The sequence below is a fragment of the Plectropomus leopardus genome, chromosome 4 (assembly GCF_026936395.1).
Source record: "Plectropomus leopardus strain MGB_pleo_1.0 chromosome 4, ASM2693639v1, whole genome shotgun sequence".
Taxonomy (NCBI): Eukaryota; Metazoa; Chordata; class Actinopteri; order Perciformes; family Serranidae; genus Plectropomus; species Plectropomus leopardus.
The window spans coordinates 7,273,272-7,285,653 of NC_142179.1; the positions used below are offsets into that span (position 1 = coordinate 7,273,272).

A 12,382-nucleotide genomic window follows, 5' to 3' on the forward strand; every position below is an offset into this window, starting at 1 on the left:
TATATATATATATATCTGTCCATGCATAAATGCTGCAAAAATCTACATGCATTCAAGTGCATGGTTAAAAAATAGCCTTCAAAGTAAATGTAGGCTATCATGACGCGCTCGAAATGGCAGATGTAGATAGCAAGCTGAGCACTAAAACCGACTAAAACCCAAGCTGACCCAACATGATGTCATCTCTTGTGTGTAGAGCGCATGAGTGAGAGGCAGCAGACCGTGTTTCGCTGCTAAACTGTGTCATTTGTAAAGATTTATTTTAAGAAGCATGCCCACGCGATTTCAGGTATTTAATCCCATATTGTGACATTGCACTTGCATGTCGATCAGATCGATTCATAGTATGTAGAGGTGTAATGAAGTGGGTGCAAAACTAATTTCACACATTTGCTTTGCAGAATAGAGTTTACTTGTCTGGACATAATGCTGAGTAAGAAAGAGAGAGAATAACAGGAAACAATTTAGGGACTGTTCTTTAGTTGTCAGAGGAAGGGAGTGGCTGGTTTTTTTTTTACCTTCTCTGAAGCTACCAATATTTTTCCTGGAGCCTCCACAAGAGACTTTAGAGAATGTACAACATTCCCTTCACCAAAAAGATTTTTTTTGGTTTTCAAAACTTACTCTTTGATGTTTGAAAGTTAACCCTTTAAAATCTGAGCAAATAGGCTTGATTTAAAAAAGGAAGATGGCAATGAGCAACTTAAGGAGAAATAGCCTAAATATTAACAAAAAAGTACAAGAAAATTAGTTCAAATTTAGAAAAAAAAGGAAAGGGAAAAAACAAGTGAATGGCCTGAAAAAAGTGCTTACAAATTCTCTATATATTATTAAATTATTAAAAAATAATTATGACAATTATAAATGTAGTTTAGTATTAGAAATATTTCCCTAGCTTTTTAAAAAATAATTTTCTAAATTACTAATTTCTTGAATATTGTGGGACATTTCTTGCCAAGTTGCTCATTGCTTTTTCTCCACATTTTAGAAAGAAATCAAACCAATTTTCTCAGGGTTCAAAGGGTTAAATACTTGTGAAAGTTTTCTGAATGCAGCAAAAAAAAAGTGATTCATGTTTCAAAGGGTTAAAAGTTAAAGACAAAACCCTGGAGTTGAAAAAAGCCTTGTTTTTTCTGCTCCTGTCGTGCATGCTTGGTAGTACATGTAAATGGTTTATGTTTTTTCAAAATTTTAAATTACACATAGAATAACATGATTTTAATGAAGTACTACTTTTTTAAGCTTAGATTTGACTATGTTTTTTTTGTTCAATGACTGTCAGAAATTTGAAAATCCAATGATAATTTCAGTTTCTGGCTATGATGAATTGCATAATTATACATTTAAAGATTTTTAAATAAAACATTTAAAAATCTGCAGTAAAAGAAATACAAAATACAGAAATTTAATATTGAATGTGCCTCCCCTAAGTAAAAAAAAAAAAAAACCTCCCCATTGCTGAATAACTTATTTGACTCATCTCTCCCTCTTTCCACCACCCTCCTGCTCCATAAATCACGAACAGTCCCTAAGAATGTGTGCTTTTCTTCACACTCTTTTTGCCATTACGTCTCTTATTAAGAGTTTCAGTGCCCTACTTTAGTGTTTCAGCATACATACCATCGTTCAAAGGGCACAGGAGTGTTGTGCAAGCCCCCTCGTTCACATCATATCTACGAGGCTCATTGCAACCTATTGACCAAGCGACCGAGAGAGGGAACAGAAAGTGACACACTTCCTTTTTTAGTGATTGAATCTAGGGCAGATCAGCCCTTGATTTTACTTTGACTGGGCCATTTTAAGGTAAATGTTTCACTGATGCAGGCTGTTGGACTGATCCAGGTCGCCTCAGGCTGATAAGACACAGGTTATAGGGTGTTACAGTAAATGCTTGTTTCTTGTACAGTTGGACCCGAGGGAGGTTAGCCACACCTGGTTTTGTTGTAGTGCATGTTGTGAAACTTGAGATTTTCAGGAGCAAAAGTCAAAAGGGAATATATATCTATCTATCAGAGAGGCTCATTTTTGAGAGGCACATAATTAGTAGACTGCTGTTTTGTGTTTTGGATGAATTATAATGTGCTTCCGTGCTTTACTTTGGTCTTTGTTGGACACATGATGACACAGGTCTCTATATGTGACAACAAGCGTCCTTCAGACAGGCAGAGCCATATTGCTAACAGTCATGTCTTTTTATAGAGCTGTGTGAGAGATTATTGAGACGTTAGCCAGGGGTCTTCTCATGAATCTGCACAAATCCCTTTGAGTACCTCCGTGTGTGTGTGTGTGTGTGTGTGTGTGTGTGTGTGTGTGTGTGTGTGTGTGTGTGTGTGTGTGTGTGTGTGTGTGGGTGCACGCATGCTGATGGATGCACTGGGAAAGGACTCCTCAGCTGCTGATGACAATTGGCTGATGTGGCTGTCACAGACAGGGGTCTGGGGTGGGGGTGTGTGAGCCAGACTTGCTCACATTAAGGCCATGTTCACACTGAAGGCAGACTCCCATTTGCACTCGTAACTGGTTTAAATCAGGTCCTAGATTAGGTTTAAGGCAAATAGTCAAAATATACATTTCTCAGGGCTGTGAGGTGAATTTGTCGCATAAAAAATTCTTCATATTTACAAGCCGATGATGTGATGGTTGTCAATTAAATGTTCTTAGCATCTGAAAGTATTTTTTTTAAATTACTCATTCTCCATGATCACTTACAGTTTATTGCATTTTATTGTCAAACACTATGCTAATGCATGATGGGCCTCATTCACATATGATTAAATGTTGCACTTTGAGTGTCAGGCATTTGTTAGGCTGAGGCATTTTGTGCCAGGTGATTGTTGGTCTACCCACATGTCGACTTTTGTTTCTCATGTTATTATTATTTATACTTTTTACTGTTTTATTATTATTTTTTTATTCTAGGTCCTGTAACTTGTAACCGTTTTTGATTGTAATTTTTACTGCAAATGGCAGATAAACTGACTCTTATCCTAAAACTGTGAAACATTTTTCTTTGGGGCTTGCACATGCAGTTGGTCCAGCTTGGATTCATGGACCTATCGTAAAGCCCAGAAACACCAAACCATCATCCAAGAACTGCCGATGAAGGCTGACTTTTGTGTTGCCTCTCGTTGCCATGTACAAAAAGTTGCACTTGAACACACACAATGTGGAAGACACACTGCAAAAACAAGGGTGACAAACTCTAACCGACGGCCGACTGTCAGCTTGTTGTGTCAGCTTGTTTCAGGGCCCCCTGCACAAACTTGTCATAAATTGTTTGTTTGTTTGTTTCAACCCAAAGAAAGTCAAGTATTCATGGAAAGATACATGTTTTTGTGAGATTTCATCATCAGCATAATCAATGCCGTAAAGTTCAGCACTGTTTGTGGACAAGTTTCAATCTCAAAAATATTAGCAAAGATAAAAAGAAGACTCACACTCTGGAGCTTCTCGTCTGACCTTGAAGAATCACCAGACAAAAACATAACAAATGTAATTTTGTCAGTAGTAGTATTAAAGGACCCGAAACAGAATATTGATAATACACCTGGCAATGACTTGACATGATGTGTACGACAGCTGTGGAAATTTTGTTCGTAACCTAAAGAATAGTAGGAAATGTCAATCAAATGTCATCATGATGTGTTCAAATGTAACCTCCAGAAAAAGAAAATGTAGTTTTTGGCGAGAAAGTTGAATAATTCAGTTGTTTGGGTGAGAAATTTGTTTTCCCAGCAATATAAAATGGAAGGTAGTGATGGAAAATACACTCACCGGCCACTTTATTAGGCACACCTGTCCAACTGCTCGTGAACGCAAATTTCTAATCGGCCAATCACATGGCAGCAACTCAATGCATTTAGGCATGTAGACATGGTCAGGACGATCTGCTGCAGTTCAAACCGAGCATCAGAATGGGGAAGAAAGGTGGTTTAAGTGACTTTGAACGTGGCATGGTTGTTGGTGCCAGACGGGCTGGTCTGAGTATTTCAGAAACTGCCGATCTACTGGGATTTTCACGCACAACCATCTCTAGGGTTTACAGAGAATGGTCCGAAAAAGAGAAAATATCCAGTGAGCGGCAGTTCTGTGGGCGAAAATGCCTTGTTGATGCCAGAGGTCAGAGGAGAATGGCCGGACTAGTTCGAGCTGATAGAAAGGCAACAGTAACTCAAATAACCACTCGTTACAACCGAGGTATGCAGAAGAGCATCTCTGAACGCACAACACGTCGAACCTTGAGATGTGCTACAGCAGCAGAAGACCACACCGGGTGCCACCCCTGTCAGCTAGGAACAGGAAACTGAGGCTACAATTCGCACAGGGTCACCAAAATTGGACAATAGATTTGAAAAACGTTGCCTGGTCTGATGAGTCTCGATTTCTGCTGCGACATTCGGATGGTAAGGTCAGAATTTGGCGTCAACAATATGAAAGCATGGATCCATCCTGCCTTGTATCAACGGTTCAGGCTGGTGGTGGTGGTGTAATGGTGTGGGGGATATTTTCTTGGCACACTTTGGGCACCTTAGTACCAACTGAGTATCGTTGCAACGTCACAGCCTACCTGAGTATTGTTGCTGACCATGTCCGTCCCTTTATGACCACAGTGTACCCATCTTCTGATGGCTACTTCCAGCAGGATAACGCGCCATGTCATAAAGCTCGAATCATCTCAGACTGGTTTCTTGAACATGACAATGAGTTCACTGTACTCAAATGGCCTCCACAGTCACCAGATCTCAATCCAATAGAGCACCTTTGGGATGGGGTGTGCAGCTGACAAATCTGCAGCAACTGTGTGATGCTATCATGTCAATATGGACCAAACTCTCTGAGGACTGTTTCCAGTACCTTGTTGAATCTATGCCACGAAGGATTAAGGCAGTTCTAAAGGCAAAAGGGGGTCCAGCCCAGTACTAGCAAGGTGTACCTAATAAAGTGGCCGGTGAGTGTATGTGCTGCTGATATATTTTTGCTGTCATTAGTTTTATGTTATAATTAAGGGGCCTTGTCACATCAGCCATGTTTATTGAAGGGTAGAAATTTTGTCACTTGTTAAGCAATAAAAGCAAAACCAGTTCTGTTAAAAACGTATTGTTGCCTTGTCTTTCCACCAAATAATAGAAAAGTATTGATAGTGGTATCGATAAAAACTCGGAACGTTTGGGAGTCTTGATAATGGTATCATTATCAATAAATATTAACAATCCCCATCCCTAGTTATGATACAAAGCTGGTTGAAAATCAGCAAAGTGTCCCTGTAATCGCAAACATTTCTTGTTTCTGTTGAGTGCCTATCCACATGTCATCAAGTGTGTTTACATGGACACAAATAACCCTTTTATGATTTGCTTTTCGTATATCCTCTTTGTGTGTTTGAGCATGTAAACACCATATTCTGTTTGCAAGAAACCAAAATATTCTAGCTGTAGTACTCTTGGAAAGTATTCATGTAATATGAATAACCTGATTTCTCTGTGCTCATGTAAATGCCATTTCGTGATTATGATCATAAGCAGGATAAGACTCATAAACAGGTTATTCATGTACTGCATTCAGTGTGCTACAGCAGTTTATGTACATAGTCACTGCAGTTGCGTAAAACAGGCGACAATAGTTATAATCATCGGTGTGACCTGTGTGCCTTTTTTAGCTTCTGCTTCACAGCTCTCGTGATGTGCTGCAGTGCCTAATGCAATCACTTGTCAGTCTCAGTTGAATCCTGATTTGTCTAATTTAAGAACAACCAGAAGGCATACAGGCAGGCGTTTAGCCTTACAGAACCTGGACCTATTTTAATTAGCAGTGAAAACAGTGCGGCAGACAGCCTCCTCTGTCATTGCTATGACTTTGTAAGTGATGTTTTACCGAGTCTGTGACTCTTCCTTCCTCCCCCTCCTTTCTTCGGGGGTCATGTGGATGTCAAAGTTAACAAGTTTACCTGCTCTGCTGTCGAAGAACCATGACAGGCCCACTGGTAGGCATATATGGCTTGCCTCCAACCCTGTAATGAGTTTACTGGCTGTGTTCTCGGTCAGCTCTACATGTCTGTGGGACAGCCATAATGATATTTTCCAAAAGTTGAAACCCTTGATGCCAGTGGAGAAAGTCTTGGCAGGTTTGGTTTCGCAACTAGGGCGACCTGTTGAAAGCACAAGTGAAAAAACGCACATTTCTCCTCCCTGCTGACTAATCCATCTCAGCATCTCACAACTCCCTGCTGAATATGATGAACTTTTCTCCACTTCCATGTGATGGAAGCCTGACTTTTGAAAAATGTATCAGAGAATTGTCAGTTTAGCCCGTGCTACAGCAGTTTGGTGGTTTATGCCACGGTAGCAGAGTGCATCAAATATTAAAGCGCTGCTGTCAGGCTTAATGTTCTGCAGTGATCTGGTTTAGCATGTCTAATATAGGAATGCTGTCTCAGATGACAAGGAGAATTATGCCCTCCCTACCCCCACCTCCCCTCCACTAGCAGATGTGTTAATGCGTACTGCTTTTAATGATGATTTCAAAAGACAGCAAAACCCTGCACTGCTGCAAGATCATGGTCTTGTGAAGCCAGCAAGAGAGAGAACCAGTAGAGATATTTGGTAACAGGATTAATCTTCAGTAGCAGTAGTTAAATTAATAACCCAATCATGACGATTGCATACACATGCCTATGTTCATAGTGGATGCATCAGTAAACCTTCTTCTGGTGGGCATGAAGGCGACAAGACAGACTTAACCATCTATCTTCTCTGTTTAATCAAATGGTTGTGGTTGTAAACATTTATAAACCTTAAAAATAATAGAAGCAGCTCCCATGAAATTACCCATTGGTTTGTGGACTTCCATTCTGAAGTCTTGAGTTCTGCATTTTGGCCATTGCCGTCTTGGTTTTCTGGATCCAGAGGTAACCGTGTGTGGGCGGGAGGCTGGCGCTGTGGAGGAGTGAGGGGCAGATCTGACAAAGAAGCCGAGGACAATAACTGGTCCACCCTGAATTACGTGGAATATAAGCCTTAATAAAATGTCTGCAAGTAACAGAAACGCCATATCATAAACTCCTTTTTCTTTTTTTTAAACCAGGGGGCTTTTTATTTGAAATGACAAATACAGGAAATAGTGACACTAACATTAGTGACAGTAACTTTATCACACAGTCACAGAAAGACAACTTTACCTTGGAAAAACTAACGGTAACAATACAATAGCTGTCATTGTGGATAAAACTGAAGCCCATGAAATTTTATTTTCAATGAAGAGAGGAGGAAAAGGAATCTAGTGAGGGATCTTTGCAAGTTTCAGCGGCTTTTCAAGTTTTGACTTAGCTGGCAGCTAAGACTAACATGGCTGATAACAACAAGGTCGACATGGTGGCTAACATTAGTGAAGCTACTGTGACCCCTGCTGTCCTCCTCTTGAGGAGTACGATCCCACTCCTGCCGTGATACGCTGGCTTACCAGACTAAGACTAAGCTTTCCAGACGTCCAACGTACAGAAGAAGTCAGACAGCTGATATCCTTTGTATCGCAGAACCAGTGCAACTCACAAGCACATGCACGTGTAGTATAAATATGTATGCAATTAATAGCTTAAAAAACTCTTGGAATATTTTGTTTTTTTCATTTTTGAGCACACATACTCTTTGGGGAAAAAATTAAGAGTGAAGCTGCCATAGAGACCAAAGCCGTTTTTTTTGTACCAGGCTGTAAACATGTTTATTTCTGCTGTTAAGTTGGGCACTTTAACATGGTTTTCTGTAGGGATTGACTCGCCTCTGGAGCCAGCCTCAAGTGGTCATTAGAGGAACTGCAGCTTTTGACTCCTATGTTTTGGCTGCATTTTTCAATCCCAGAGGCTGCTGTTTGGTAAACACCCTTGAAAAAAATGTATTTATATTATTTATTTATTTTTTAATCCATCTGGTGGTCCATATCCATGATGATCCAAAAAGCCAAATCGTGATCAGATACGCTTTCATATGCATTCTTGATTTGATGAAAACTGTGTACTAGGGACTATGATAGGAGTTATAGGGAAAAATGTGAAATGGATCCAGTCATGGCCCAGCAGCTGGTGCAGACCTGAGTCATGGCCTTGGTCTACTGAAAGCTGTCTCGGAGGGGAGGAAGTCCCGGCCCAACAGATGTCTCATCCACAGATGCCTCCCTAGTGAGTGTGCCACTTCTGCTGTTCACTCGCCACCTCGCAATGCTAAAAATTTTCTTTGTTTGGCCAGATCTTTGGTGAGCAGCAGGATCCAGCTGTCATCATCCAAGTGTTGGCAGTGAAAATACTGCATACATTAAAAGACATTTATTGTGAGGCTTGTGTCTGGAGGCACAGCCTGTATTCACCTGGCAGGTCTAATCTTTTTTTAAATTTTTCACACCTTTCATCGGCTCTCCGCTAGCGTGACATCTGGCTTAACTTGTTTACCGCACGCAATACCGATGTGTTTTCTGCCAAAATGCAGAACAGATTGGTTGTTAAATACGTCATTCTATCTTGTGCATTACATGGACTGTTCTTCCTCTCATTGTTTTCTTCCTCAAGCATACTAAACCCTCTGTCATAAGAGAGGCATTTTGGCAAGTCGGCCTCGCTGGGTGTGGGAGGTTAGCATGAGCGACTTGATTACAGCCCTTCATTAGAAGCGCGCCTCCAATCCTCTGGCGAGGTTGCAGCTGTGACCATGAGTTTGCCCCTCCACCCCCTCCTTTTTGTTCAACCCCCATTATGTCCAGCTACATCTGTCTCCAGCTCTCCTGTGAAATGCGCAAGCCTCTTTCTGCTCTTCCATGACTAGGCCAAGTTGAAGTGCCGGGGAATTAAGAGCAGCCATCATCATCACCCAAAGAGACATCACCGTAGCTGATGGCTGACTTGCCTTATCTCTGCCCACCACCACCCCTTCTGGGTCTGGGGCTTAATTTAGCACAGCAGAATGAAGGAAAGGGCTTAGGCAGGGGTATTTTTAGCACCACATAGTTCGCTGTAATAGGGGTCTTTAAAAAATTGAAAGTGTCATGTCATAGGCCTATAATTTGTGGCCGTTCTGCTGACTCTCCCCTGCATGCAACCGGCTGGGAAAACTCCAGTATGCGCTGCTAGCTTAGCAGAGTGGGGCATGTCAGCAAGGCTTAGGATGCATGATTGTGATGGACACATTTGCTTATGTGAGTGGGGGTGAGGTAATACACTGCACCACACTGGTCTATTTTGGGAGCTTCCTTTGCCCGCCCAAAGCGCTTTTGTGTCTCACAGTTCTACATCATAATTTCTACTCAGCGCCTTTAGAACATGTTTCCGAAACCTGCCTTTCATTTGTTTTCAAGTGACATCAGAGAACTGGGGTTCCCACGGTCATGGAAATCCTGGAAAAGTCATAGAACTAGTAAAAGTCATCAAGTTTTTCAAAATTCATGGAAATGTGTTGTGTGTAATAAATTAAATTACATTAATTTAGTATAACTGAATATATTTTCTGTAGTTGATACATAACCCAGCTCTAATGTGCATCAATGTGTGGTTATGTTATGTTTTTGTTTGTCTCTCCCTTTATGGATGTCCACTGGACATGTCAAACAACTTTTTAAGCCCTTTTGGCATTCAACTTTAAATGGCTGTATTTTGTGTTTGTTTTGCTGCCAGTTTTTAGAGTAAAATACCTCCCAAGCCTGCATGTTTTCTGTAAAAAAAAAAAAAAAAGGCAACTTCTTTTGATTTTTATTGAAGACTCATATTTGAAAATGTTTCCTTCTAAAAAAAAGTCATTTCATTTTTGGTGGGGTATTTTGGCAATATTTTAGTTTTAAATTTTTTTGGAGATTTTTAAAGAAAAAATAATTTGGGTGATATTTTGAAAGGCATGTTTTCTGTAATATCACTAAAATGGCAGCATTTATCATAACCAGAAACTGTAAAAAAAAAAAAAAAATTGGGTTTCAAATTTCCAATGGTCCTAGAACACATCATGTGGGATGCTGAAAGTGTACATAGTAAATATTTGAGCTCCTTGAAAAGTCATGGGAAAGTTTTGAAATTCTGTCCATGATGATGTGCGGGAACCCTGGAGAACATTGCACTGGTGAGTTGGTCGAGCACTTTAATGGCAGCACAGCAGCAGGCTCTGTTGCCAGTGTTGGCATTATTTAATGACTGCTGACAAGCTTTCAGTCCATAGTATTACCAAAAACTGCAGGGCTTTTAAGGGTGATGTCGCCTGGCAAGGGTGCACCGAGCCTTTTTGGTCTGGCTGCCACAACCTGACGTAAATGCTCGATAACTCCTCATCTATTGGGCTACCAGAGTATGTGCCAAACCCACCCCATCCCCCCAGTCCCAAGAGAAACTAGGCCTCGGCCCAAGCTCTGTGCAGCCCTAATGCTGCGACTGGACAGCCTCCATTGGGTCAAGTGGAGATTTGCCTCTGATGAATCTGGGGGAGATTGTGTTGCGCTGCCAGCAGTGAATCGGGCTAAATGTGACTTAAATTTTTTAGTTAAGTCTGTGGCTCGGCCCGGCTGAACATGTTTGTTGTAGGATTCCCCACCAAATTCAAAGCTCAAGACAACATCAAGACTGAAGAAGTTTTTCACCAATATTAGAGGGTCCTTGAAATAAATGGGCTGCCTATGCAGTAGAAAGACAGAAATACGTTTGAAATTGGTGCTACATTACCAGAGAAAAGAGAGAAAACAGATTTTTTGTCTTGAGTTTTGCTCAAGAGGTAGAAAACATACAACTACCAGAATGCAGTGCGTCCTACCAGACCAAGAGACACTCCTGTTGGTGGGTGACATAATGTGGACTGGTCCATGTGAAACAATGGTGACTGGCCGGATCTTGTATTACAGTTAAATTGTAAGCTAAAACATGTTTCTGAAAAGACTTGAGGCGAGAAAAATGCAACTCTGTAACAGAATCTTTGTTAATATTTGATCAATACTGCTTAGTTTCACCGTTTGATTGATTTTTTTGGCCTCCGTTTTCACTGTGCAGGAAGCAGTATGACGCCTGCTTTCTGTTCACAATCTCCCGCTATTGCACCTGAACAGGGCACTAAAGTACATTTCTGAAGACATATTAGGAAAGAAATAGGCAGTGCAGTAAAATAATCTTGATTATTATTCAATCAGCACTGCTGAGTTTTACAGTTTGGTCTGATTTCGGTCTGCATTTGAGAGGGAGAGTGAGAAAGAGAGGGGCGGGTAAGTCTTTTGTATCCAGCTCTACACTCTTTGTGTCCGCGGTGGCGGCATGGTTGGCAGGCAACACGAAAATGCGTAAGTACAGGCTGTAGTTCGAGCAAAGTGGGGAGGAGGGATATCAAGACACTGATTAGATGGAGGGAAGTTTACTTCAGTTTATCTAAACATACTACTCACACTGATTTGATTCAAAGATGGTTAAAAATCAGCAAAGTATTCTTTAACAAATTATGGAGGCTACATGATTACTGTTTAACAGTTTGACTACACAGCTGCCATTACCTCTCCAACTGAGCTTTTAGCCAACTCCTGATTCATCAGACGAGATGTGAATGGTGTGTCATACTGCATGAGGGAACATAGAGTTTCTCAAGAGGAAAAATAAGGCAATGAGAGCCAATGAAACTACTTCTGCCACCCTTTCTTGCTTAATAGTCCATGCTAGGACAGCTTTGTATGCCTTTGTGAACCCAGAGAGCCCCGAGGTTGAACCGAACAATCGTCCAATTAAACTGTGACTTGGAGGAAACTCTGCCAGTCAACACCCCGCCTTACTACTTCCCTTGCTCTCTCTCATTCTTTTTTCCTCTCTCACTCGTACACACACAAGCTCTCATCATACACAAACACAAATGAACCAGATGTGCAGCGCTGCAAAGCCGGGAGGCCACGAACCTTGGGATAATTGCAGGGATGATAGCGTCCCAGAGGGCAAGTGAGGAAATGGTTAAATCATCCGGCCGTGCGAGTATCAAAGACGCCGATGCATGCACACGCCCTTCCTGGCTTTTCATAGACAGCGGCCTCCATGACCCGTGTCCAGCTATTGTTTCCTGGTGTGATACAGGGGCCGTGTCCGATATTAAAGCCTGCTGTTTATTCTTAACCCATTTACAACGAGGCAGCAGGAAGCAGGCCAATATTACTGTCGGATTAGATGTCAAGGTTCAAGTTACTGTTCTCACCAATAATCACAGGCTGGATTTTATTGCTGATCACTGTAACACACAGCATAATTAAGCAGTCATTCATTGATTAGCTTTTAAACTGTTGATTGCATCCAAGTCTAGAGGAGCAATGTGAATTTAACTGCATTCTTGGAAAATGAAAGACGCTGTGGCTGAATACTGATATTTCCCCACACATGACTGTTTTGGGTAAACATGACTGAGGG

At 41.2% G+C, this 12,382-nt stretch overlaps 1 protein-coding gene across 5 annotated transcripts in view; it reads left to right on the forward strand.

The window, feature by feature from the left end:
• Nucleotides 1-12,382, forward strand: part of taok3a (TAO kinase 3a) — a 93,268-nt gene that overhangs the window by 1,056 nt on the left and 79,830 nt on the right. The gene's annotated exons all lie outside the window — the stretch shown is intronic.